The 24,900-nt window shown below is 53.1% G+C and overlaps 1 protein-coding gene across 3 annotated transcripts in view; it reads right to left on the reverse strand.

Moving 5' to 3' along the window:
- The window catches only part of PACSIN1 (protein kinase C and casein kinase substrate in neurons 1), a 63,216-nt gene that overhangs the window by 23,355 nt on the left and 14,961 nt on the right, over positions 1-24,900 (reverse strand). The window contains exon 1 of one of the 3 annotated variants that reach the window (XM_059701925.1): positions 7,182-7,324. The exons of the other annotated variants lie outside the window; for them this stretch is intronic. The gene's annotated coding sequence lies outside the window, so the exon portion shown is untranslated. Of the gene's footprint in view, positions 1-7,181; positions 7,325-24,900 lie in introns of those variants that run through there. 3 annotated transcript variants of the gene reach the window in all.

Here is a 24,900-nt window from a genome sequence, read left to right on the forward strand (position 1 = left end):
GGTGGTTTGTTCACACAGTTGAATACTATACAGCGGCGATTTTCAGCCGCTGCGAGAATTTTCAACTGCAGCAAGAATTTTTAAAACATGCAATACCTGTCTGGTCAAGGGCACTGACCTCTTTTCCCTCCGATGGTCAAATAAAATAAATGACAACAGCCAACACAACAATAGGCGTCCAGTGTGAATGAGTCAAAATGATAGCTATTTTTTGTCAGGTTGGCAAAAAATATTATCTATTTTTTTGGTGTGCCGCAGAATTTTAGTAATTAGGTTATGTGTGCCGTGAGGTGAACAGGGTTGACAATCGCCGCTCTACAGCAATGAAAACACAATCGCGTGGGAAAACCTCACAGCATCTTGCTGAGCAAGAGAAGCCAGACTTAAGAGAACACACACAGAGGGCTCTATGTACACAGAGTTCAAGACCAAGACCGCTGGCTCCTGCGCGAGGGGAGCAGACGCACTCCTCCCTGTTCCTCCTGTGGGGTTCAGCTGACCCCGGCCTTCATATATAAAACAAACCTAGGGCCTGGCCGGCGTGGCTCAGTGGCTGAGCGTGACCTATGAACCAGGAGGTCACACTTCGATTCCCAGTCAGGGCACATGCCCGGGTTGCGGGTTCGATCCCCAGTGTGGAGCCTGCAGGAGGCAGCTGACCAATGGTTCAATGATTCTCTCTCCTCGTTGATGTTTCTCTCTCTCTCTCCATTTTCCCTTCCTCTCTGAAATCAACAAAAATAAAAAAAATAAATACACACATACGTAAAAATAAAAAGTGAGAAACCTATGAAGGCTCTGGAAGGGGAGAGAAGAAGGCAGCCTGGCGAGGGACCTCAGGGTCCACGGAGCAACGCAGCAGTGAGTCCTCCGGCTTTCTTCTCACCCAGTATATCCTGGATTAGCTGCTGGAGACGTCAGCAACCTGCCTCTCCAGCCAGAGGACTGGAAGGTGCAGTCTAGCATGACAAAATTCTTTAAGACAATAAATGCCCTACTCCGGTGGTCGGCAAGCCGCGGCTCGCGAGCCACATGCGGCTCTTTGGCCCCTTGAGTGTGGCTCTTCCACAAAATACCGCATGCGGGCGCGCATGTACAGTGCAATTGAAACTTCGTGGCCCATGCGCAGAAGTCGGTTTTCGGCCTGAGCGAGTCTATTTTGAAGAAGTGGCGTTAGAAGAAGTGGGGGGTGTCGGTCGGTAGGGCGATGGGAGACACGGCGCAGGCGGGCCCCGGGATACACAGCGCGGGGGAGGTACATTGTTTTGAGGTACGTTCGCTGAGGCCGACCCCTTCCAACTCTCCCATGCACACTCCTCTATCTGAAACAAGTATACAAGACGAGTGTGGATGGGAGAGTTGGAAGGGATCGACCTCAGCAAACGTACCTCAATCAGATTGAGGACGTTTTTAGCAAAGGCCAGCTTAGGAGCACCCTAATTAAGTTAATAACAATGTACCTACCTATATAGTTTAAGTTTAAAAAATTTCGCTCTCAAAAGAAATTTCAATCGTTGTACTGCTGATATTTGGCTCTGTTGACTAATGAGTTTGCCGACCACTGCCCTACTCTAGCCAAGCACCATGGAAAACCTGTGGCTCTAGCCCCACCCCAACTCCCATGAGCCTGGCCTGGCTGTATCCAGTGCCCCAGCCCCACCACCAGGGTGGTAACAGAGAAGAATGAGTGGGGAGCTGGGCTATTCCCACCCCCCCAATGGTAACAAGGCACTCTCCCTTGCACGCTGGGCCGGTGTCAGAGGAGGCCTAGTCGGGACTGTCACCGTCACCCAGCAATAAGGTTAGTAAAGAACACAGGGCAGTCATTATTCGCAGGTGACATGATATTATACATAGAAAACCCTAAAGACTCCACCAAAAAACTACTAGACTTAATAAATGAATTTGGCAGTGCAGCAGGATGCAAAATCAACACTCAAAAATCAAAGGCTTTTTGATACACCAATAATGAATTCTCGGAAAGAGAAACTAAACAAACAATCCTATTTATCACTGCAACAACAAAAATTAAGATACTTAGGAATAAACTTAACCAAGGAGGCAAAAGACCTGTACTCAGAAAACTACAGGACATTGAAAAAAGAGAGAGAAGAAGATATAAACAAGTGGAAGAATATACCGTGTACATGGATTGGTAGAATCAGAATCATTAAAATGTCCATACTACCCAAGGCAATCTACAGATTCAATGCAATCCCTATTAAAATACCAACAGTATATTTCACAGATCTAGAACAAACACTCCAAAAATTTATATGGAATCAAAAAAGACCCCGAATAGGTGCAGCAATCTTGAGAAAGAAAAAACAAGTTGGAGGAATCACAATACCACATGTCAAGTTATACTACAAAGCCACTGTAATCAAAACAGCCTGGTACTGGCACAAGAACAGGCATATAGATCAATGGAATAGAACGGAGAGCCCAGAAATCGACTCAAGCTATTACGCTCAATTAATATTTGACAAAGGTAAGAGCATACAATGGAATAAAGACAGTTTATTCAATAAATGGTGTTGGAAAATTGGATAGATACATGCAAAAAAATAAAACCGGACCACCAACTTACACCATACACAAGAATAAACTCAAAATGGATATAAGATTTAAACGTAAGTTGTGAAATCATAAAAATCCTAGAAGAAACCATAGGCAACAAAATCTCAGACAATTCTTGTAGCAATATGTTTACGGATACATCTACTAGGACAAAGAAAACTAAGGAGAAAATAAACAAATGGGACATAAAAATAAAAAACTTCCTCACAGCAAAAGAAACCATCAACAAAATGAAAATGGAGCCCACTGTATGAGAGAACATATTTGCCAATGGTACATCTGATAGAGGGTTAATATCCAAAATATATAAGGAGCTTATACAACTTAAAAAAAGGAAGACAAACAATCCAATTAAAAAATGGGCAAAGGACCTAAAGAGACACTTCTCCAAAGAGGACATACAGATGGCTAAGAGACATGTGAAAAAACTAGGGGCCCAGTACATGAAATTTGTGCAGAGGGGTCCCTCAGCTGGGCCTGCGCCCTCTTGCAGTCCGAGACCACTCGGGAGATGTCCGCCTGCTGGCTCAGGCCTAAGCTGGCAGTCAGACATCCCTCTCGCAGTCCTGGGCTCTCACAGTCCAGGACCCCTCACTCCTTATCGTCCGCCTGCAGTGGAGGCAGGAGAGGCTCCTGCCACTGCCGCTGAGCTCACCAGCAGTGAGCCCAGCTTCTGGCTGAGTGGTGCTCCCACCACCAGAGGGCAGGTCCTGTGTTAAGCTTCTGCCCCCTGGTGGTCAGTGCGTGCCAAAGTGACTGGTCGTGCTGTCGTTCGGTCTAGTTGCATTTTAGGGTTTTATTATATAGGATGCTCAAAGTCATTGATCATCAGAGAGATGCAAATTAAAACGACAATGAGGGCCCTGGCCGGTTTGGCTCAGTGGGTAGAGTGTCGGCCTGCAGACTCAAGGGTTCCAGGTTCGATTCCGGTCAAGGGCATGTACCTTGGTTGCGGGCACATCCCCAGTAGGGGGTGTGCAGGAGGCAGCTGATCGATGTTTCTCTCTCATCGATGTTTCTAACTCTCTATCCCTCTCCCTTCCTCTCTGTAGAAAATCAATAAAATATATTTTTTAAAAAACACAAACAAACAAAGAAACAACAATGAGGTATCACCTCACACCTGTCAGAATGGCTACCATCCACAGATCAACAAATGACAAGTGCTGGTGAGGATGTGCAGAAAAGGGAACCCTAGTACACTGCTGGTGAGAATGCAGACTGGTGCAGCCATTACGGAAAACAGTATGGAGTTTCCTCAAAAAATTAAAAAGGGAACTGCCATTTGACCCAGTGATCCCACTTCTGGGAATATATCCTAAGAAACCCGAATCACCAATCAGAAAGAATGTATACGCCCCTATGTTCATAGCAGCACAATTTACAATAGCTAAGATCTGGAAACAGCCCAAGTGCCCATCAGTAGATGAATGGATAAAAAAGCTGTGGTACATTTACACCATGGAATACTATGCAGCTGTAAGAGAGAAGAATCTCTTACCCTATGAGACAGCATGGAGGGACCTTGAGAGTTTCATGCTGAGTGAAATAAGTCAGTCAGAGAAAGACAAGTATCACATGATCTCACTCATATATGGAATCTAAGTAACAAGATAAACTAATGAATGGAGTAGATCCAGAGACATGGAAGCATGGAACAGAGTGGGGAATCTCAGAGAAAAGGCGGGGGAGGGGGAGTGGGTGGGAGGTAATCAACCAAAGACCTTGAATGCATATATGCATGGCCCATGGACACAGACAACAAGGTGCTTCCAGCCTGGGGAAGGGGGTGGGGGTGCGGAGGGGGATGGATGAGGTCAATGGGAGGAAAAGGGGGGACATACGTAATATTTTCAACAATAAAGAATTGTGGGTGTGGTTTTTTTTTAAAGGAGATATGCAACAACAACAACAAAAAGAACACATGGGCAGCAGTAACAAGGGCCCTCCCTTCCCAGGCCGGGAGGTGTCAGTGGAGGTCTGATGGGAAGCTGGAACTCCCACCCTGCCCAGCAGCAAGGAGGCACCCGTTTCCCACCAGGATGTCAACTAAGGTCAAGTGGGGAACCTGGACTCCCCCCAGCCCCTCAGCACCAATAAGGCCCCGTGCTGGAGGAAGGCTGCTAAGACAGAAGAGTTAACTAAGAGCCGTGTCTCATAACATAACACCCGATGTCCAGGAGACCAAACATGAGCCTGTCACACCAAGACCCAGGGAAATCGCAACCAGGAGGAGGAAAGGCCCAACCAACAGATGCCACCAAGATGACACAACGCTGGAATTTTCTAACAAGGGTGTTAAAGCTGCAGTCTTAAGACGGTTTCAACAAGCAATTACGTACACACTCGAAACAAATGAAAAAGCAGAAAGCCTTCGCAACGAAGTACAAGAGCCTAATGGAAATTTTAGTACTGAAAGCTCATTAGCCGAGCTCATCAGCAGAATGGAATAGTACGGGAAAGGTCCGTGAACTTGGAGATAGAGATGTAAACACCAGCCCATTGGAACAGAGAGGAAATGGGCTGGAAAAGAGGAATGAGCACTGACCAGGAACCTGTGGGCCTACAACAAAAGCCCCAACATTCTGTCCGAGTCCCAGACGGAGAGGAGAGCGTGGGGCTGAGAAAGTATTCAAAGAGATAGTGGCTGGAAAAACACCCAAATTTGGCAAAAGACATCTATCTACAGATTTCAGGAGCTTAATAACCTCCAAACAGGTAAACTGGGAAAACCCACTCGAAGACACATTGGAATCAAACTCCTGAAAACTAAAGACAAAGAAAACATGTCAAAAGCGACGCCTTACCCCAAAAGGAAAAATCATTCACATGACGGCAGGTTTCTCACAGAAGCCACGAGGCCGCAGGGGCAGGGCACATTTCAGCTCCTGGTGGAAAAGGCTGCCCCCTCGGAATACGACACTCGGTGAAAACAGCCGTCAGGACAGAAGGAGAAATGGAGGCTCCCAGAGGAAGGAGAACGGAGAGGATGTGCTGTTGGCAGACCTGCCCTGCAAGAATGGCTGAAGGAAATTCTTAGAACAGGAAGGAAAGGATGAAAGAAGGAATCTGGGCGCATCGGGGGGAAATTCGACCGATAGAAAGAGTAAAAATATGAGTAAATATGATAGGATTTCCTTATCCTCCTGAGTTTTCTAAATTATGTGTGAGGGTCAAAGAAAAAGTTATAACATTGACCAATGTGTTTCTCGAAGTATGTAAAGGAAATGCTTATTAAAATCAGATGATAAGTGGGGCAGGGTAAGGGACCTAAAGAGATAAATTTCCTACACCTCCCTCTAACTGGTCAGTGTGGACACAGGTAGACTGTGGTAAGTTGTGTATATAAAAGAGTAATACCGAGGGAACCACTAAAAAATCTATTCGAAGAGACACAAAGACACTACAGCTACACTCTGGCTGCTGTGGGCAGATGGCTGGGCATCAGCCAGTGCACCAGGAGGCTGCCCATTCGATTCCTGGTCAGGGCACATGCCCAGGTTGCAGGCTCGATCCCCGGTGGGGGGCGTGTAGGAAACTATTCTTTAAAAACACAAAACACTACAGCTAAATCGAGCAAGAACGGGCAAACCTAATCTACAGAGAGAAGTCAGAACAGCAGCTGCTCCAGGAAGCATCAATAGGAGGGAGCATGAGGGCATGAGGGTACCTTCCGGGGTGCTGGGATGTTCTCTGTCCTCATCTGAGTGGTGGTTTCACGGGTGTCCACGCATGTACACATCACTAAGTTGCATACCTAAGATTTGTGGACCTCACTGTATATGTTACACTTAAACTAAAAATAAAAAAATAAAGAGAGGCCCGGCCGGTGTGCTCAGTGGTTGAGTATTGACCTATGAACCAGGAGGTCATGGTTCCATTCCTGGCCGGGCACATGCCCGGGTTGTGGGCTCGATCCCCAGTAGGGGGCGTGCAGGAGGCAGCGGGTCAATAATTCTCGCTTATCATTGATGTTTCTATCTCTCCCTTTCCCTTCCTCTCTGAAATCAATAAAAATATGTTTTAAAAAATAAAAAAGGAGGCTACTGCGCCCTGGCTCCCATGTGGGGTTCAGATTCACAAAGCACTGTCCTCCTCCCTGTGCGTCTCTGGCGTCTCACTCGCCTCTGCGTGACACACAGGAGCTGGAGGCTGAGGGGCGCCATGGACCTGGGCCAGAAACGCCGCTCAGGCCACTGGAATTGGGCCTTTTCCCTGCCCAGGGCTCTCAGGCTCCAGCGGCATCAGAACACCTGGAAGTGGTTTACGATGGGAAGTGTGGCCACAAAGGGCACGGCCACCAAGGCTCTGATTCAGCAGCGTTTCAGCCGTCTATTGCTGCATAACAAAGCTCCCCAGAATTCAGCGCTTATAGCAATGACTTATGCCCTAGCTGGCTGGGCTCAGTGGATAGAGCATTGGCCTGGGGACTGAAGGGTCCCAGGTTCCATTCCAGCCCAGGGCACATGCCCAGGTTGTGGGCTCGATCCCCAGTAGGGGGCGTGCAGAAGGCAGCCAGTCAGTGATTCTCATCATTGATGTTTCTCTCTCTCTCTCTCTCCCTTCCTCTCTGAAATAAATTTAAAAAAAAAACAACTTACTATATTTTGTGATTCTGCGGGATGGCTGGGTCCAGGTGGGGGTTCTTCTCTTCCGCGTGGCTTCAGCTGAGGCTGAAGTGCCAGGCAGCTTCTTCACTCACATGACACCCTGTGCTGAGACGGTGGCGTAGCCTGCAGCCGGGCGCCTGTCCCACCCCCTCCCCGCCCCTCCCCTCCCCCACGTGGCTCTCCAGCAGGGTGCCTGAACCTACTCACACAGTACATTCCACAGGGACAGGTTCCAACGTGCGAGCACTTATCCATGGAGCCTCTCCTCCCATCATGCTGCCCAGAGCAAATCAGAGGGCCAAGCCCAGGTCAGGGGCGCTTCGCCAGGTGTGACTAGCAAGAGGTGGGGTAGGGGTCACCAATGTACCAGGCACCACGGTCGGTCTGTGGTGGGGCCTATGGCCTTCTTTCTAGGTGGTCCCCATGGCGGTTGATGCAGGTGTTCCCGTGACCACACTTCAAGAGCTGTCCTGGCCTGTCGCACCTTCTCCACAGCGCCGCCCTCAAAGGGGCTGGTCACTCTCCCCGCCTGTCCCAGCCACTGGCCAAGGCGAAAGCCACGGGCAAGCTGTCGGGCGGCTGACTGCCAGGGCAGCCCGCACACCCTGGGACACAGCATGCTATTCAAGCAGCGAGGATGTAGGCCAGTGATGGCGAACCTATGACACGCGTGTCAGAGGTGACACGCGAACTCATTTTTTTGGTTGATTTTTCTTTGTTAAATGGCATTTAAATATATAAAATAAATATAAAAAATATGTCTTTGTTTTACTATGGTTGCAAATATCAAAAAATATCTATATGTGACCCGGCACGAGAGTTAAGTTAGAGTTTTCAAAATGCTGACACGCCGAGCTCAAAAGGTTCGCCATCACTGATCTAGGCAATCACATGACAATGACTATGATGGTGTCAGAGGGCACTAGGCTTATGAGGGTGGTCACTTCGTAAGTTGTATGAATGGCTCTTCACCGCCATACACCTGAAACTAACATAACACTGCACGTCTACTGTGTGGAAAGTAACGCTCTTTCCAGCTGGCGTCGAACCATGGGCATCTCTCGGGACAACTGGCAGGAGCACCACCAGACCTGCCACAGGAAGCAAAAATGGGAGCTGGGAAGCCTCTTGGCCAACAGTGAGATCGGCCCGCCCCAGGCCCACAGTCCACGGGCCAGCAGCACCAAGAAGTACTGCCTTGAGACTGGACACGGACATCCTACAATCACCCAACAACGACTGGTCCGCACCCACACCCTAGTAAGAACTGCATCGCGCACCCACACCCTAGTAAGAACTGCATCGCGCTCACCTACGGCGCACTAGACGGATGGACAGCGCACTGGATGGACGGTGCACTGATGGATGGACAGTGCACTGGACGGATGGACGGCGCACTGGACGGATGGACGGCACGCTGGATGGACGGCGCACTGGACGAACAACACACTGGACGGACGGCGCGCTGGACAAACAGCGCACTGGACGGACGGCGCGCTGGACAAACGGCGCACTGGACGGACGGCGCGCTGGACAAACGGCGCACTGGACGGACGGCGCGCTGGACAAACGGCGCACTGGACGGACGGCGCGCTGGACAAACGGCGCACTGGACGGACGGCGCGCTGGACAAACGGCGCACTGGACGGACGGCGCGCTGGACGAACAACGCACTGGACGGACGGCGCGCTGGACAAACGGCGCACTGGACGGATGGCGCGCTGGACAAACAGCGCACTGGACGGACGGCGCGCTGGACAAACGGCGCACTGGATGGACGGCGCGCTGGACGAACAACACACTGGACGGACGGCGCGCTGGACGAACAGCGCACTGGACGGACGGCGCGCTGGACGAACAGCACACTGGACGGACGGCGCGCTGGACAAACAGCGCACTGGACGGACGGCGCACTGGACAAACAGCGCACTGGACGGACGGCGCACTGGACGGACGGTGCACTGGACGGACAAACAGCGCACTGGACGGACGGCGCGCTGGACAGACGGCGGTGCGAGTCCCACTAGGCACTCCCTGGGCCAGAAGACAGGGCCACGCTGACTCATGAGGAGGAAGGGATTTTAAACAAAAAACGATCAAAGAAAATTCAGAAGATTTTTCTCTATCAAACAAACTACACGTGCTAAGTAATCTTTTTAAATTGGAAAACAAATGACTGAATTATCAGGTAGAGTTTCTGATTGGCATTGAATAACCAATATTTCTATGTCGAACTGAGAAAATTCCCAGCTGCCTCCGCTCGGGAAATGCTCGATTGGGTACAGCTTTTAGCAGTATTCGAGATAACCGACCCCGTCTGGAGTACGGGGGCTTTCAGCCGAGAGCAACTGGACAGGGGTCCTGCCAGCCTCGCCCAGCTCCAAGCAGTCCATGGGCTGTGTCCTCCGGGGACGCACCAGGAGCCAGCACCCTGCCCAGCGCCACGGGGACGCTCAGGGCGTCCAGGGTGGCACTGTCCATCGACTATTTACATTGAAGTTAAATACAATGAAATACAATCGAAAATTCAATTCCTGCTGAAGGAGCAAGGCCGAGGGAAGAGCTCAGCTTCCTGCACCGTCTCCCTCTCAGACGCCTCTCCCTCGCTCTTCATTCCCGGTGACAACAAATGTCCGCCTCCCTCCAGGCACCGTACAACGGCCGGCTCCCCTGCTTTCCATGGATGCCCTAGGCAACCAGAAATCCCAATAAGCCAGGCAAGAACTCTGTAATTCAACTTGTCCAAAACTAGACCTCCTCCCCCCCACCGCAAAAAATACCACTAGAGCTGTGTTTATTCCATAACATGACACTTATAAGCTCTACATCCTTTTAGGAATAAATCATTTCACCAAAAATAAAAGCATTTTAACTGCAAAAAAAAAAAGAAGATTCAATTCCTAAAAAAAGAAAGTCAATCCCTCAGCCGCACTAGCCACCTTTCAAGGGCTCAGCAGCCCGTGTGGCCCGTGGCTATCATACTGGACAATGTCCACATTCAAAGGGACAGTGCTGGAAGGAATGGGCAAAACACACAGATGAGCCCGGCCACAGTGGCTCGATGGCTGAGCATCGACCCTGCACCAGGAGGTCACGGTTCAGTTCCTGGTCGGGACACATGCCCTGGTTGCCAGCTCGATCCCCGGTAAGGCTTGCAGGAGGCAGCTGACCAATGTTGACGTTCCTCTCTCATCGATGTTTCTATGTATCTGTTTCTCCCTCTCCCTTCCTCTCCCTCTCAAATCAGTAAAAAAAAAAAGCAAACATTTTAAAAAACAAACACACAAATGCAGGCATGGCCAACGTTACACACTTGACGGGGCCCAAAAGGAGGGTTCCTGCACATCCAATTCCAGCTGCGCCACGGCTCGCGGGATACGACGGAGCTGCTTTCTTGGAATAATTGGCTCCAAAACTGTGCAAAAATCACACTTAGGGATTCAGCCAACCTTTAAAACCACACACTAAATTTAGAGAGATGATTCGCTCCGGATAAAACCCCACTGCCAATAACGGTAATTACTGGAGTAAGCCAGTATGACTCCGGCCGTCCCCAACCCCCCGAGTGTCCCCCAGCCTCCCAGAGGACGCAGCGAGGGGCCGTGCGCTCATCCCGACGAACAGAAACCCCTTTGATCCCGCAGGTCCCCGACTCTGTGTTTCTGGGTCATTTCTAAAGTAAGGGCTGCTCTTCGCAGGGACAGTGTGGGCACAATGGCGGGGATGCCTGACACAGTGTGAGAGCGACTTTTCGTAGCAGATGCTCTCGGTTGTCTGACCAACAGCCATTCCTCCCTGGTCCCGACTGCACTGACTCAGAGGAAATGCTGAGCGGCCTCCTCACACCTTGGGCATGACTGATGTTTTGGGCTGGACCATTCTTTGTTGGGGGACCGCCTCTGCCCTCTTCTGCCCACTAGATGTCAATAGCACCCACACTTAGTGGTGACCCCCCCCCCCCGAGAATGTCTGCAGAATTGCCAAGTGTCTCCTGGGGGGCAAAATCAACCCAGGCTGAGAACCACTGGGCTATGGCGTAAAGTTTAAGCTACCGGTTCTCAAACTTGAACGTGCATCAGGTTCACCTGAAGGACTTATTAGAACACAGGGCCATGCCCTAGCCAGTTTGGCTCAGTGGATAGAGCGTCAGCCTGCGGACTGAAGGGTCCCAGGTTCGATTCCGGCCAAGGGCACATGCCTGGGTTGCGGGCTCATTCCCCAGTAGGGGGCGTGCAGGAGGCAGCCAATCAATGATTCTCTCTCATCATTGATGTTTCTATCTCTCCCTCTTCCTTCCTCTCTGAAATCAATAAAGAAATATATTTAATAAAAAAAAATGAACACAGACAGGGCCGCATCCCCAAAGTCTCGGATTCGGTGGGTCTGAGGTAGGGCTTGAGAATGTACGTTTCTACTGAGTGCTCAGGTGACGCTGATGAGGGACCCCACTTTGAAGCACGATCTCAGTCATTTGCGACACGCTGTTCCCCTGGGCAGTCAGAGCAGAGGGCAAGGACCCAGGAAAGCCTTCCTTGCGGATGATAAGAGACCTGGGGAAAAACAGTCCCTTATCTTGTTGGACGCGGTGGAGTTTGCATGTGATGTCTGGAATGTGGCAGCCATTTTGTGACCTGAGGGGGAGCTGGCGAAGGGCCGAACCTCCTCCCCGAGGGTGGAAGGAGTTGGTTTCCTGTAAGGAGGGGGTGGAGTCATGGAGGGAGTGTCACAATGAGTCTTCTTTTTGCTTAAGCAAGTCGTACCCTAACTTGGCTGCCCATTAGAATACCTGGGAGGCTTGAAAAACTTGCCCCACACCAATTAAGTCAGATGCTCAGTGTAGGAGTCAAGATTCAGTATTTTTTAAAAAAATTTCCCCAGGTTCGCCCAGCCAGTGTGGCTCAGTGGTTCAGCATCGACCTATGAACCCGGAGGTCATGGTTTGATTCCCAGTTGGGGCACATGCCCAGGTTGCAGGCTCAACCCCCAGTGTGGGGTGTGCAGGAGGCAGCCTATCAATGATTCCCTCTTATCATTGCTGTTTTGACCTCCCTCTCCCTTCCTCTATGACATCAATAAAACTATATATATGTATTTTTTTAAAAACTTCCTGCAGGATTTTCCGTGTGCAGCGTTTGAGAACCCTTGCTACGAACTGTGTGGCTGGTGGACCACCAACACCAGCATCACCTGGGAGCTGGTTAGACATGGAGGATGTCAGGCCCCACCGCACTCTGAGAATCTGTTTCAAAGCCTGCACTGTAACAGGCAATACGTGGTCTGTCCGCACAGCAGGGCTTGAGCGGCGGTGCTTTAAGCCAGTTGGCGTTGGTGTTCTGTCACGGCATCTCAACTGCGGCCACCTTTCATCGTCTGCAGGGCTCACACGTCTGAACACAGGGTTCACATATTTAACTCACTGAAATGATTCTTTCAAAGAGACCCAGCGCTCTCCCCAATGCTGAGACGTGGTGGCCATGCCTCGTAAAGGTGACCCTGCCCGCAGCTACGACAGGAATGCCACCTCTCGGAACGCATTCTTGAGACAATCTTGCATGTGCTCAGGACAACAGACACAGAAATGTCCTCTGCAATTTTGTTACATCGGAAAAGGGAGAAAACCTAAATGTGATAGTTGGGAAGTTGATCAATAAGTTATGGTATGTTCGTGTTCCCATAACGTTGCTCATACTTATTGAGCAGATACTGTCCTGAATGTTTAACGTGAATCACCTTGTTTAACCTCAGAGCTTTCCTGTCAGGCAGGCATAATCATTATGCCCTTTTTATAGATGAGGAAGCTGAGGTGCTGAGTAGCAACTTGCCCAAGTTACTGCACAAAACTCGCTGAGCTGGGTGGGATTTGAAACCAAGCAGTGTGGCTCTAGAACTGACCTAATCATCATAGTAGCCTGCCTCATAGGGGGAAGATATCTCCCCTGACCCCTGACTCCTGACCCCTTCACACCCCGTCTATCACAGACCTGTAATATGTAAGTGTAACTGATTTTCATGCCAATCCTCTGGCCTATTCCAGATGTACATGAGAATCACCTGCAACACTATTTTTCAATTGTGGCAAAATATACATAAACTTGACCATGTTAACCATTTGTAAGTGTACAGTTCAGTATATTAAGTATATTCACATTGTCATCCAACCATCACCACCACCATCCATCTCTAGAACATGTCATCATCCCAAACTGAAATTCTATATCCATAAAACAGTCACTCCCCATGCCACCTCCCCCATCCCCTGGCAACCACCTTTCTACCTTCTGTGTCTATGACTCTGCATACGCTAGGCACCTCATATTATGTGGAAGCACACAATATTTTTCCTTCTGTGCCTGGCTTCTTTCACTTAGCGTAAGGTTTTCAAGGTTCATGCATGTAGCATGTATCAGTACTTCATTCCTTTTTATGGCCAAATAATATTCCACCCCACAGATACCACATTTAGTTTATCCATTCATCCACCAATGGGCATGTGGGTTGTTTCTCCTTTTGGCCGTTGTGAATAGTGCTGCTGTGAACATTGTTGTTCCAGTATCAGTTCCAACCTCTGCTTTTAATTCTTTTGGGTAGATACCTGGAAGTGGAATTTTGGATCATCCTATCTAATAAAAGAGAAACATGGTAATTAGCTGTATGTCCGTTACCCTTCCCATTGGCTAATCAGGGCGATATGCAAATTAACTGCCAGCCAAGATGGTGGCCGGCAGCCAGGCAGCTGGAAGCGAACATGAGGCTTGCTTGCTTCAGTGATGGAGGAATCCAACGTTCCCCGCCTGCCTTGCCGGCCTCTGAGCTTGCAGTTTGAAACATTGTTACAAATATAGAAGCTAAACAAAACCCCAGAAACCTGCTTTTAGCCAGCCAGGCTCTCAGAGCTGGAGTTGAAACAGTGTTTCGATTATAGAACCCAAACAAACCAGATACCTGCTTTCAGCAGCCAAGGCCTAAGAGCTGGAGCCAAGCCTCAGAGCTAAAGCTGGCCCAGAATAAAAAAAGGAAAAGAAAAAAAGGAGCGGTTGGGAGCTTCCGTCACCCTCCAGCCTGAAAACAGCCCTCAGCCCCTCACCCAGACTGGCCAGGCACCCCAATGGGGACCCCCACCCTGAAGGGTGTGTGACCAGCTGCAAACAGCCATCATCCCCTCATCCAGGCTGGCCAGGCACCCCAGTGGGGACCCCCACCCTGATCTAGGACACCCTTCAGGGCAAACCAGCCGGCCCCCACCTGTGCACCAGGCCTCGATCCTATATAGTAAAATGGTAATATGCCTCCAGCACCAGGATCAGCAGAGCCGCGAGGCCTCCTGGCACCGGGATCAGCGTGACAGGGGGCAGCGCCCAAACCCCCTGATCGCCCTGTGGCTCTGTGTGTGACAGGGGGCGGGGCCACAACCTCCCTATCTGCCCTGCTCTGTTCCTGACAGGGGAAGGCGCCCCAACCCCCTGATCAGCCCTGCTCTGTGCCTGATAGGGGGGAGCTCCCCAACCCCTTGATCGCCCTGCGGCTCTGTGTATGACAGGGTGCGGCGCCCCAACCCCCTGATCCGCCCTGCTCTGTGTGTGACAGGGGGCGGTGCCCCAACCCCCTGATGGGCCCTGCTCTGTGCGTGACAGGGGGGAGCTCCCCAATCCCCTGATCGACCCTGCTCTGTGCGTGACAGGGTACGGAGCCCCAACCCCCCTGATGGGCCCTGCTCTGTGAGTGACAGGGGCAGCGCCCCAACCCCCTGATTGGCCCTGCTATGTGCGTGACAGGGGGTGGTGCCACAACTCCCCATCAACCCTGCCTTGAGTGTGACAGGGGGCGGCGCCCCAACTCCCCAATCAGCCCTGCTCTGAGCCCGACCAGGGGCTGCACCTAGGGATTGGGCCTGCCCTCTGCCACCCGGGAGCAGGCCTAAGCCAGCAGGTCGTTATCTCCCGAGGGGTTCCTGACTGCGAGAGGGCACAGGCCGGGCTGAGGGACTCCCCCCTCCCACCCAAGTGCACAAATTTTTGTGCACCGGGCCTCTAGTCTATATATATATATATATATATATATATATATATATATATATATATATATATATATATATGCCTAATATGCAAATTGTCCCTGCAGGAGTTCAACGGGGAGACTGATCGCTCACTATGACATGCACTGACCACCAGGGGGCAGTGCAGAACGAAGGAATGACCAGGACGGCTGCTAGAAGGCCCCAATCGGCCCAGAATCGCTGGCTAGGCCTAGGGACCCTACCAGTGCATGGATTTTGTGCACTGGGCCTCTAGTAATCTATGTTTTCCAATGTGGCCATCCCAGTCTACATCCCTGTCAGCAATGGGGAAGAGTCCCAATTTCTCCACAACCTCACCAACACTTTCTATTTTCTGTTTTGTTGTTTTAAATAATGGCCATCCTAATGGGTAGAAAGCAGTATTTCATTGTAGTTTTGATTTGCATTTCCCTAATGATTTATGATGTTGAACAGCTTTTCATGTGCCTATTAGCCATCTGTGTATCTTTGGAGAAATGTCTATTCAAGTCCTTTGCTCATTTTTTAACCAGCTTATTTGGGTTTTTTTGTTGTTTAGAGTTCTTCACAGATTCTGAATATTAATCCTTTTTCAGATATATGATTTGCAAATATTTTCTCCCATTCTTTTTACTCTCTTAATGCCCAAAAGTCTTAAATTTTGATGAAGCCCAATTTATTTTTTCTTTTGTTATCTATGCTTTTGGTGTTATACCCAAAAAATCACTGCCAAATCCAGTATCATGCAGGTTCCCCGTGTTTTCTTTGTGTTTTCTAATCCTCACCTGAGGAGATATTTTTAAATATACATACTATTTTTAAAAAATATATTTTTATTTATTGCATAGAGGAAGGGAGAGGAAGAGAGATAGAAACATCAATGATGAGACTCATTGATCTGCCTCCTGCATGCCCCCCACGGGGGATCGAGCCTGCAACCTGGGCATGTGCCCTGACCTGGAATCATACTGTGACCTCCTGGTTCATAGGTCAATGCTCAACCACTGAGCCATGCTGGCCAAACTAGAGGATATTTTTTCCATTGATTTTTTTAGAGAGAGTGAATGAAGGGGAGGGAAAAGAGAGAGGCGGTGGAAAGAAAGAGAGAAACATTGATATGTGAGAGACATATCCATTGGTTGCCTTCCACATGTGCCTGGTCCAACGGGGCCGGGGATCAAGCCTGCAACTGAAGTACATGCCCTTGACTGGGACTCGAACCCACTCTAACCACTGAGAAAAATTGGCCAGTGCTTTTTAAAAATATTTTTAATTTATTTTTTTTTGTTTTATTTTTTTTTTTAAATACATTCTACCGATTTTCTACAGAGAGGAAGGGAGAGAGACAAAGTCAGAAACATCGATGAGAGAGAAACATCAATCAGCTGCCTCCTGCACATCCCCCACTGGGGATGTGCCCGCAACCAAGGTACAAGCCCTTGACCGGAATCGAACCTGGGACCTCTCAGTCCGCAGGCCGACGCTCTATCCACTGAGCCAAACCGGTTTCAGCTATTTTTAATTTATTGATTGATTTTAGAGAGATACAGGAAGAGAGTGAGAGAGGGAGAGAGAGGGAAAGAGGGGGCAGGAGAGAGAGATTGATTGAGTTGTCATTCCACTTATTTTTGCATTCATTGGTTGATTCTTATATGTGCTCTGACCAAGGTGTATTGGGATGATGCTCTAACCAACTGACCTACCCAACCAGGGCCCACTATGTTTTCTTCTAAGAGTTTTATCACGTTATCTCTTACATTTAGGTCTTTGCCCCACTTTGAGTTAACTTTTGAATACGTTGTAAGGTGAAGGTCCAACTTCAGCTCTGTGGGGGGGCACAGGCACCAGTCACGCAACGCTCCCCAGGTGGTTCCTAAGGGCACCCCAGACTGAGAACCACTGTCCTCCTGCACTGCAGTCCTCTTAATCCTGGGTCACCTCACACGGGTCTCGGTATTCCCACTTTCTAGCACTGGCTGATCCCTGGAGGCATTCAGTGGGGTTGATGCTGGGCCTGGGGTGACTGCGGGAGATTCTAGCCCTGAACCTGTCAAGCACATGGGTTCTCCAGCACCTTCCATGCCAGCCCAGTGCTGTGCCAGGTGCATCTGAGGCAATGAGCAAGAACCAGCCAGGTTCACCCCGGGGGCGCGTGCGTGGACTTGGGGGGGGGGGCCAGGGTCAGATGGTAACAGGCCTGTGGGCTCTCCTTGCCAGGGAATCAGAGAGGAGGTGGCCTGGGTCCGGCTGGGGGCAGCCTGGAAGGGCCAGAGGGGAGGGAGGAGGCGCTCAGGCAGAGTGAGAGCAAGTGGGGGACTCGCTGGAGAAGCTTCCCCAGGGGTCGGAGGGTAACGGTACCGGTTGGAAGCCCGTCTGGCCACGCTTCCCACTGTCATGTTCCCTCATCTCTGAGCGGGGCTCCCAGCAGCCCTTCCCCAGGGGCAGCGGGAGGCGCACATGAGTCAGGACGGGGAGGCCCTGGAAGGGCGCCCGACACAGGGAAGCACTGAATAATGCAGGCGATGCAGTCCATCCTATGCTCGCCTTTCATCCTAACAGCGGCCCCGGGAGAGTCACACCATTATTTCCATGTTTTTAAAAGAGGAAACAGGATCAAAGAGGTGAAGTCAGGGGCCCATTATCACACAGAGGGATGAACCAGAATTCAAACTCTATTCTGTTCAACTCCCAAGCCCACGCAGAAATCTTCCACGAAACTTGGGGGCCAAAGGCTGGATTTCTGGAACCCAGACCTGGAAGGGGCCTCTCGAGGCCATTGTGTCTGGCCCTGCCAGGCCCCCCGGCATGCCAGGCTGAGGGGGGTCTGGGGCTGAGGCTTCCAGCGAGACCGCTGGCAGGACAGGTGCCTGGGTCAGCAGGACCGCGCGTGCCCAGCAGGCTGAGCTGGGATGCCCTGGGGGCGGGGCATCACCCAGAGGAGGCAGAGCAGCCTCAGTGCTGAGAGCTCGCCCACCTGCTGCCTCCCCGCTCAGGGCTCAGGCCGGCAGCCCAGAGCCCCGGACAGGCCCCACCCCAGCCCCTGCCCACCACGGAGGAAGTCCGGCCATTGGAGATGACCTTTGCAGGGAGCAGAACGCGACTGGGATTCGTTTGCCTGTGCCATCTTCATGATTACCACAGCAGCTACTCCCCAGGAGCCACGTGGCCACAGGGGCCACGCTCCCACCCTCCCGTCACAAGCTGCCCGTCCGCCACTGCAGTCACCAGTCTGCACACCCTGCTGCCTCCACTCTCCAGCTACACCCACAAGGCGGCTCCGGGAGCTGGCTTCAGAGAGGAGGAAACGGCTCCTCCCAGGACGAGCGGCCCGGAGGCAGGTGAGTTCCGGCAGGAGCGAGCCCCTAACACCTCCTCTGGGCCCGTCCCTTCCCACCGTACAGTTTCCAGGGCGAGAAACTGGGGAGACAGTCACACCTAGCACCCCTGGCTTGGTTTAGGGGAGTCGTTTCCAAACTGGGATGTGCGACAAAATCTCCTTTATAAAAAATGCACGCTCCTGGTCCTCACCCTGGAGATTCTGAGTCTGTTGATCTGGTGTAAAACCCAACTATCCATTTTATTTGTTTAAGTTTCCTCACATGATTTCAACCATCAACCCCACTTTCGGAAAAGTTAGGGAGAACTGGAAAGAATTCCTGAGTATTTCCCGTTCTTTCCCTCGCTGTCAACCTCTCCAACAACCAACAGCTCCTGCTTTTGCACATCTAAATAAGCACTGAAGAGTTAAGGGGGAGATGTGAGTCATTCACACTTTAGTGTAAATCAGTTTACTCAGCCAGCTTTCCGCCTAGTACCTCGCTGAGATTCCGCCTATTGCGGGTGGAGAGGAGGGTGGGAAATAGGAGTGTTGATGGAGGATGGAAGAGGAGAGACAGGAAGAGGGAGGACACAGAGGTGCTCCTGAGAGAGGACGGAAGAGTCAGGGACTGTGACCTGAGCCATGACTTGAATGGCATGTCCCGTAGGGGAGAACTGGAGAGAGGCTTGGACTTGTGGTAATTAACACTCATGGCCAGAGTCATGCCAAACAGCAACTGACCGGTGTTTGCCTGCGCTCCACGGGGGGGACCAAGCGCAGCGTAAGGACCTGCCTGTACGGCCCACGTGGGAGTGCGACTCAGTGTGGTCTGTGGACCAGCAGCCCTGGCACCGCCTGGCATTTTGCGGGAAATGCAGAATCATGGACGCGCCAGACCTGCGGACTCGCAATCTTTCAGCAAGGTCCCCGGGAGACTCCTGAGCGCACCAAGGTGAAGCAGCCGCTCTCTCGCCCCAGAGAGCCTGGGATTTCCTGCTTTTGAGAGGACACTGCCGGGCAAGAGGCAGGGCCACACCATGAAACAAGTTCGGTGGGGGATCCTAGGGTCCTGGGCAGAGGGGGCTAAACCCCGCCAAAGAGCCAGCCCTGAGCAGCTCTCTGAAGGAAGGGAGGGGCACAGGCCAATGAAACTAAGAAGTGAAGTTGGGGCCCTAGACTTGGACTGTACCGCTGGGTGCGCGGTGCACTTTGCCGCTAACTTGCTGTATGACTTTGCACAAGGGATTGGCCTGTTTCCTCTCCGTCAAGCAGAGCTGCCGTGAGGCCCAAAGGAGCTAAGATGAGTGAGCGTTTGGGGAACCATGAACCACGGGAGAGGGTGACTTGCCGGCTGTCCCCTGGTGTCCTCATGAGGCCCCACGTAAGCCTGGCCTCACAGGCCACAACATTTACCTGTTTCCTCCCCACGACCCTTCAGAGCTGGAATCTCAGGCTGAAAGGAATTGCAAAAACCTAGTCACATGAGGGTTTTACTCTCCAATAACGTTTTACTATATCTGCCAGGATTTGGTTTTGAATAAGATCCTTGGAAATGGATATCAGGTACAATTAGATGGGGGTGGTGCCAGGGCTCCCCAGATCTCACATCCACCACATCCACCCACCTACCAGGGAGCAGTGATTCCCCACCCTGATTGCACATAAGAATCATTGATGCCTGGACCACAAGAATGGCTAAACTAAAAGGACAGGCAGTAGCAAGTGTTAACAAGGGTGCAGAGCATCCAGAACAGTAAATGGTGTAAAATGGTACAGTCACTTTGGAAAACTACTCAACAATAACTACATGTACACATTAGACCACACGCCCACTCTTGGGCGTACACAGAACAGTGATGAATACGCATGGCCACTAAAGCCATGTACACAGACACTCCCAGCAGGTGTATTCACATTAGCCCCAAACAACCCAAATGCCCATTAACAGCTGTAAGACTAAATCGTGTGCTGGGCTGCCCTGGCCGGATGCTCAGCTGGTTGGCGTGTCGTCCCATACACCAAAAGGTTACAGGTTCAATTCCCAGTCAGGGCACATCCTAGGTTTTGAGTTCAATCCCTGGTCTGGGCCCATATGGGAGGTAACCAATAGAACGATAGATGTTTCTCTCTCACATTGATGTCTCTCTCTCTCTCTCTCTCTCTCTCTCTCTCAAATCAATAATAATTTTTTGAAAAGATGTCCCCAGGTGAGGACTAAATTGTGTGCTGTGCTGTACTGTGCTGTGTGTGGGACCGCCCGGACTAAGATACTCCTTTAGGACAAAGGTACTCCTTTAGGACAAAGGTACTCCTTTAGGACAAAGGTACTCCTTTAGGACAAAGGTACTCCTTTAGGACAAAGGTACTCCTTCCCCCAGCTGTGGGGAGTATTTACTGCTGACAGCTCTCAGAGTCCCTCTCCAAGACCTGTCCCCCACCTTACAGCCTCCCCCATAACTGGCCTGGATCCCTTGCCTTAATCCGGGACACCTCTGAAGTGCCAGCCCAGCCCCAGCGTTCCCCTTGGGATGGAGTGGGCCTGTGTTCCATCTCCCCTCTCTCTGCCTGTCCTCATCTCTTGCGAGGTTTGTTCTAGAGAGCACGGCCCCACGACCCTCGCGCAAGCCTTCATTTCAGAGTCTGTTTCCCCAGGAACCCAGCCCGGCCAGTTGGTACAGGAGAGGCCCTCAGGCAGCTCCTGAACGCTGGGGGCTGGGGCGGGAGGGGACCCCAGCAGTGGCTGCAGCGAGGCCCATGCTGTGCAGGAGGTGCGAGCCTGCAGGCAGCATGGGGGAAAGCGCTAGGCTCCGTGGGTGGGCAGTGGTGGGCGAGCGCTGCGGGGCAGCATCTCCACAGCCTGAGAGGCTGGGGGAGGAGTAATTAATTAGAAAGCCCGGGAGCTGCTGCCGGCTCTCAGGCTGGGAAAGACAACGCAGGCTGAGAGTGATTAATCACTAATTTAAGGCCAAGTGTGCAAGCCGAGGGCCTCCTTAGCTGCATATAAATTCTCTCCTGCAGCTGGAGGGCAGGGGGCGGAGGCAGCGCGGGGCTCAGTGATAAGTGGGGCAGACCGTCAGAGGCGCTGAATGCCCGCCCCCCGTGCCTCTGCGGCGCCAAGGTCAGGCCCTGCGTGGGAGAGGGGCGTGGAAGTGACCCCTCCAGTGTGGGGCCGCCCGCTCGAAGACAATGCGGGGGATGCTCCTCAGGTCTGCCCCCTCCACGCTGGCCGCCCGCCAATCACTGGGGTGAGTCACACCTCGGCCCTGCGGGAGCCGGCGAGCACAGGATGCCCCCGAGGGGCTGCGTCAAGGGGGGGCAGGAAGTTGGATGAGGGAGTTTACCCCCCACACAGGAATTAACACCCCGCAAGGCCCTGACAGAAGGTGCTAACGCTCTGCTGGGAGGAAGCGGTGCCCAGCATCAGATGGAGAACCACCAAGGCTGTGGGCAGGCCGGGCAGGAGGCATCAAAAGCGCAGAGAGTGGGCACGGGTGGGCCTGCCACATTGGGGGCCGAGTCCGCTGAAGACCGGAGGTGGCGCTGCTGTTAGAGACCGGGCGCCCTGCCGGCGATGGAGGTGACAGATAGGGCCCCCAAGTCAGGCAGGGGGCGGGGCTTACTCGGCAAAAGCAAGGTGGGTGCAATCATCGCAGCTATTGGCAGGCCAGAGCGGCAGCTGGAGGGCCTGACCTCGAGGGACGGAACCGGTTAACAGAGCCGCGTCCCCAGGGGCAGCCAGGAGGATGCTGCCACTCCTGGTAATCAGGGCAACGAGGCCTGGTGCTCAGGGCTGAGGCTGCACCCCAGTCAAAGCCGTGACCCCCTGCCCAGCGTCCGACCTGGGCAAGGTTTCAGAGCCAACGGACTGAAGCAGCGCCCAGGAGCCCAGGAGCAAGGGCCCTGCGACCCAGGAACCAGCAGACGTAGCGAAGATTCCACCGGTCCCTCCCCAAGGGGACGGATGCAGCCTCTTACCTGGGTAACCAGCACTGCAGAAAGACGGTGCCAGGCCCGTCAAGGACTATTAGACACAGGGTCCAAGAGATGTTGGTACCAGGGGCCCCCAAAGTCGCCACGGCCCCGTTTGGGTGGGAGCACATGGGGACGACCAGGTGGGCCACCTCTCCTGTGTGGGCCTGGGGTCCGCCCCACAGGTGAGGGACGCGAGGTGCAGACTCACCCTGATGGCCCCTCTCCCGCACCATCACCCAGAACAGTGCCCTGGGGACCCGCCAGACCCTGCTCAAAGCCAGCGCTGTCCCTTCCTGACAAGTTACCGTTCTCTCCCCTGCAGAGTGGCGATGACGCACGCCTCACACAGCAGCGGCGAGAACCACCGGCCCCGGCCCACACCTCCTCCTGGCACCATCAGCTGACCGCTGTGCTGCTCGCGCTGAGAAAATGGGAGCAGCCGCAGAGCAGCCCCACACGCGCCGGCCCTGCACTCGGCTGGGCTGGGCCTGCCTCCCAGGGGGCACGGGGCCGGCCCCGGCTCCCCACCCACATCGCTGCCCCCACCACTGCTCCCCACCACCCTATCGCTTTCCTCCACACAGAACCTTCCCCTTCAAAAGACACACGCCGCCGTTGTTTCTCTCCTTGAAAGAGAAAAGAAGGCCCTTCCCCCACGCTGCCCGGGGCCCAGGGAGGCCACTCCTGGGGGGCCTGTCCGCTCCTGGGGGCGTCCTCTCCTGGGAGGGCCATCCAGACGTCCTGTCTCCACCCCCTCCCGAAGCCCCTCCAATCGGGCTCTGGCTCGCACTGGCCACCACTGACCCTCGCGGCCCAAACCCTGGTTCCCCTCTAATCCTCCTCCTAAGGCTGCCCCACGGCCGCCGCCACGGGGGCCCTCAGCCTCTCGGGCATCACACTCCGCCACGGGCCCTCAGCCTCTCGGGCATCACACCCCGCCACACGGGGGCCCTCAGCCTCTGGGGCATCACACCCCGCCACGGGCCCTCAGCCTCTGGGGCATCACACCCCGCCACGGGCCCTCAGCCTCTGGGGCATCACACCCCGCCACGGGCCCTCAGCCTCTCGGGCATCACACTCCGCCACGGGCCCTCAGCCTCTCGGGCATCACACTCCGCCACGGGCCCTCAGCCTCTGGGGCATCACACCCCGCCACACGGGGGCCCTCAGCCTCTCGGGCATCACACCCCGCCACACGGGGGCCCTCAGCCTCTGGGGCATCACACCCCGCCACGGGCCCTCAGCCTCTCGGGCATCACACCCCGCCACGGGCCCTCAGCCTCTCGGGCATCACACCCCGCCACGGGCCCTCAGCCTCTGGGGCATCACACCCCGCCACGGGCCCTCAGCCTCTGGGGCATCACACCCCGCCACGGGGCCCTCAGCCTCTCGGGCATCACACCCCGCCACGGGCCCTCAGCCTCTGGGGCATCACACCCCGCCACGGGCCCTCAGCCTCTCGGGCATCACACCCCGCCACGGGCCCTCAGCCTCTGGGGCATCACACCCCGCCACGGGGCCCTCAGCCTCTCGGGCATCACACCCGCCGCTGTCATCCTATCACCGCCGGCCCGTGCTCAGGCTGGGGCCTCTGCCCTCCCCGACCTGCTCTCGAGGTGGTCACATCCAGGCCCCCCCTCTTCACTGAGCTCCATCCCCTCCTCCTCGGCGTCCCCTCTGGGTGGCAACAGGTTGCCAGGTCGCACACGGAACTCTCTGTTGCTCCCAAGGGAAAAAATCTCCACTCAGAAAATGCCACCACTGTTCCCCCAGATGCTCACACCAAAGGCCTAGATTCCTCTCCCTCCCTCGCCCCACACCCCACCTCGCACCCCTGTGCCACAGCCCCGTGGGTCCGCAGCCCCGTCTGCCTCTCTTCCTAAGAAAGCCCCCTGCTTCCAGCTGTGCCCCCTACTGTCTGTGTTTTGAAAACATAAATGTAATTTTGACACGTTAAACCCTGGCCAAAACCCTCCAGTGACTCCCCCTCTCACCGAGAACAAGATCCTGGGCTTGCTGGGTCCATAGGTAGAACATGGAGACTCCAACCGTCTGCTTGCCTTCACCCCCAAACACCGCCCCACCCCCCACGCCCCTCCAGACATGCTGTCCTTTGTGCGCCCCTCACACATTCCAGGCTCCTTCCTGCCTCAGGGCCTTTGCACTTGCTGCTCTCAGAGCTGACACTCTTCCCCTGCTGTCCACAGGGCGTGTTCCCGCCTCTGATCAATGCCCCTGACCCCCACCGTGAACAGCCAGCCCACCCCTGTTACTCCCGAGCTCCTTAACCCTGTTTCATTTTTCCTTTGCAACACTTCTCATTCCCTGATGTTATTTTTAAAATTTATTTAACAGACTCTATTTTTTAGAGCAGTTTTAGGTCCACA

Source organism: Myotis daubentonii, chromosome 6, assembly GCF_963259705.1.
Source record: "Myotis daubentonii chromosome 6, mMyoDau2.1, whole genome shotgun sequence".
Taxonomy (NCBI): Eukaryota; Metazoa; Chordata; class Mammalia; order Chiroptera; family Vespertilionidae; genus Myotis; species Myotis daubentonii.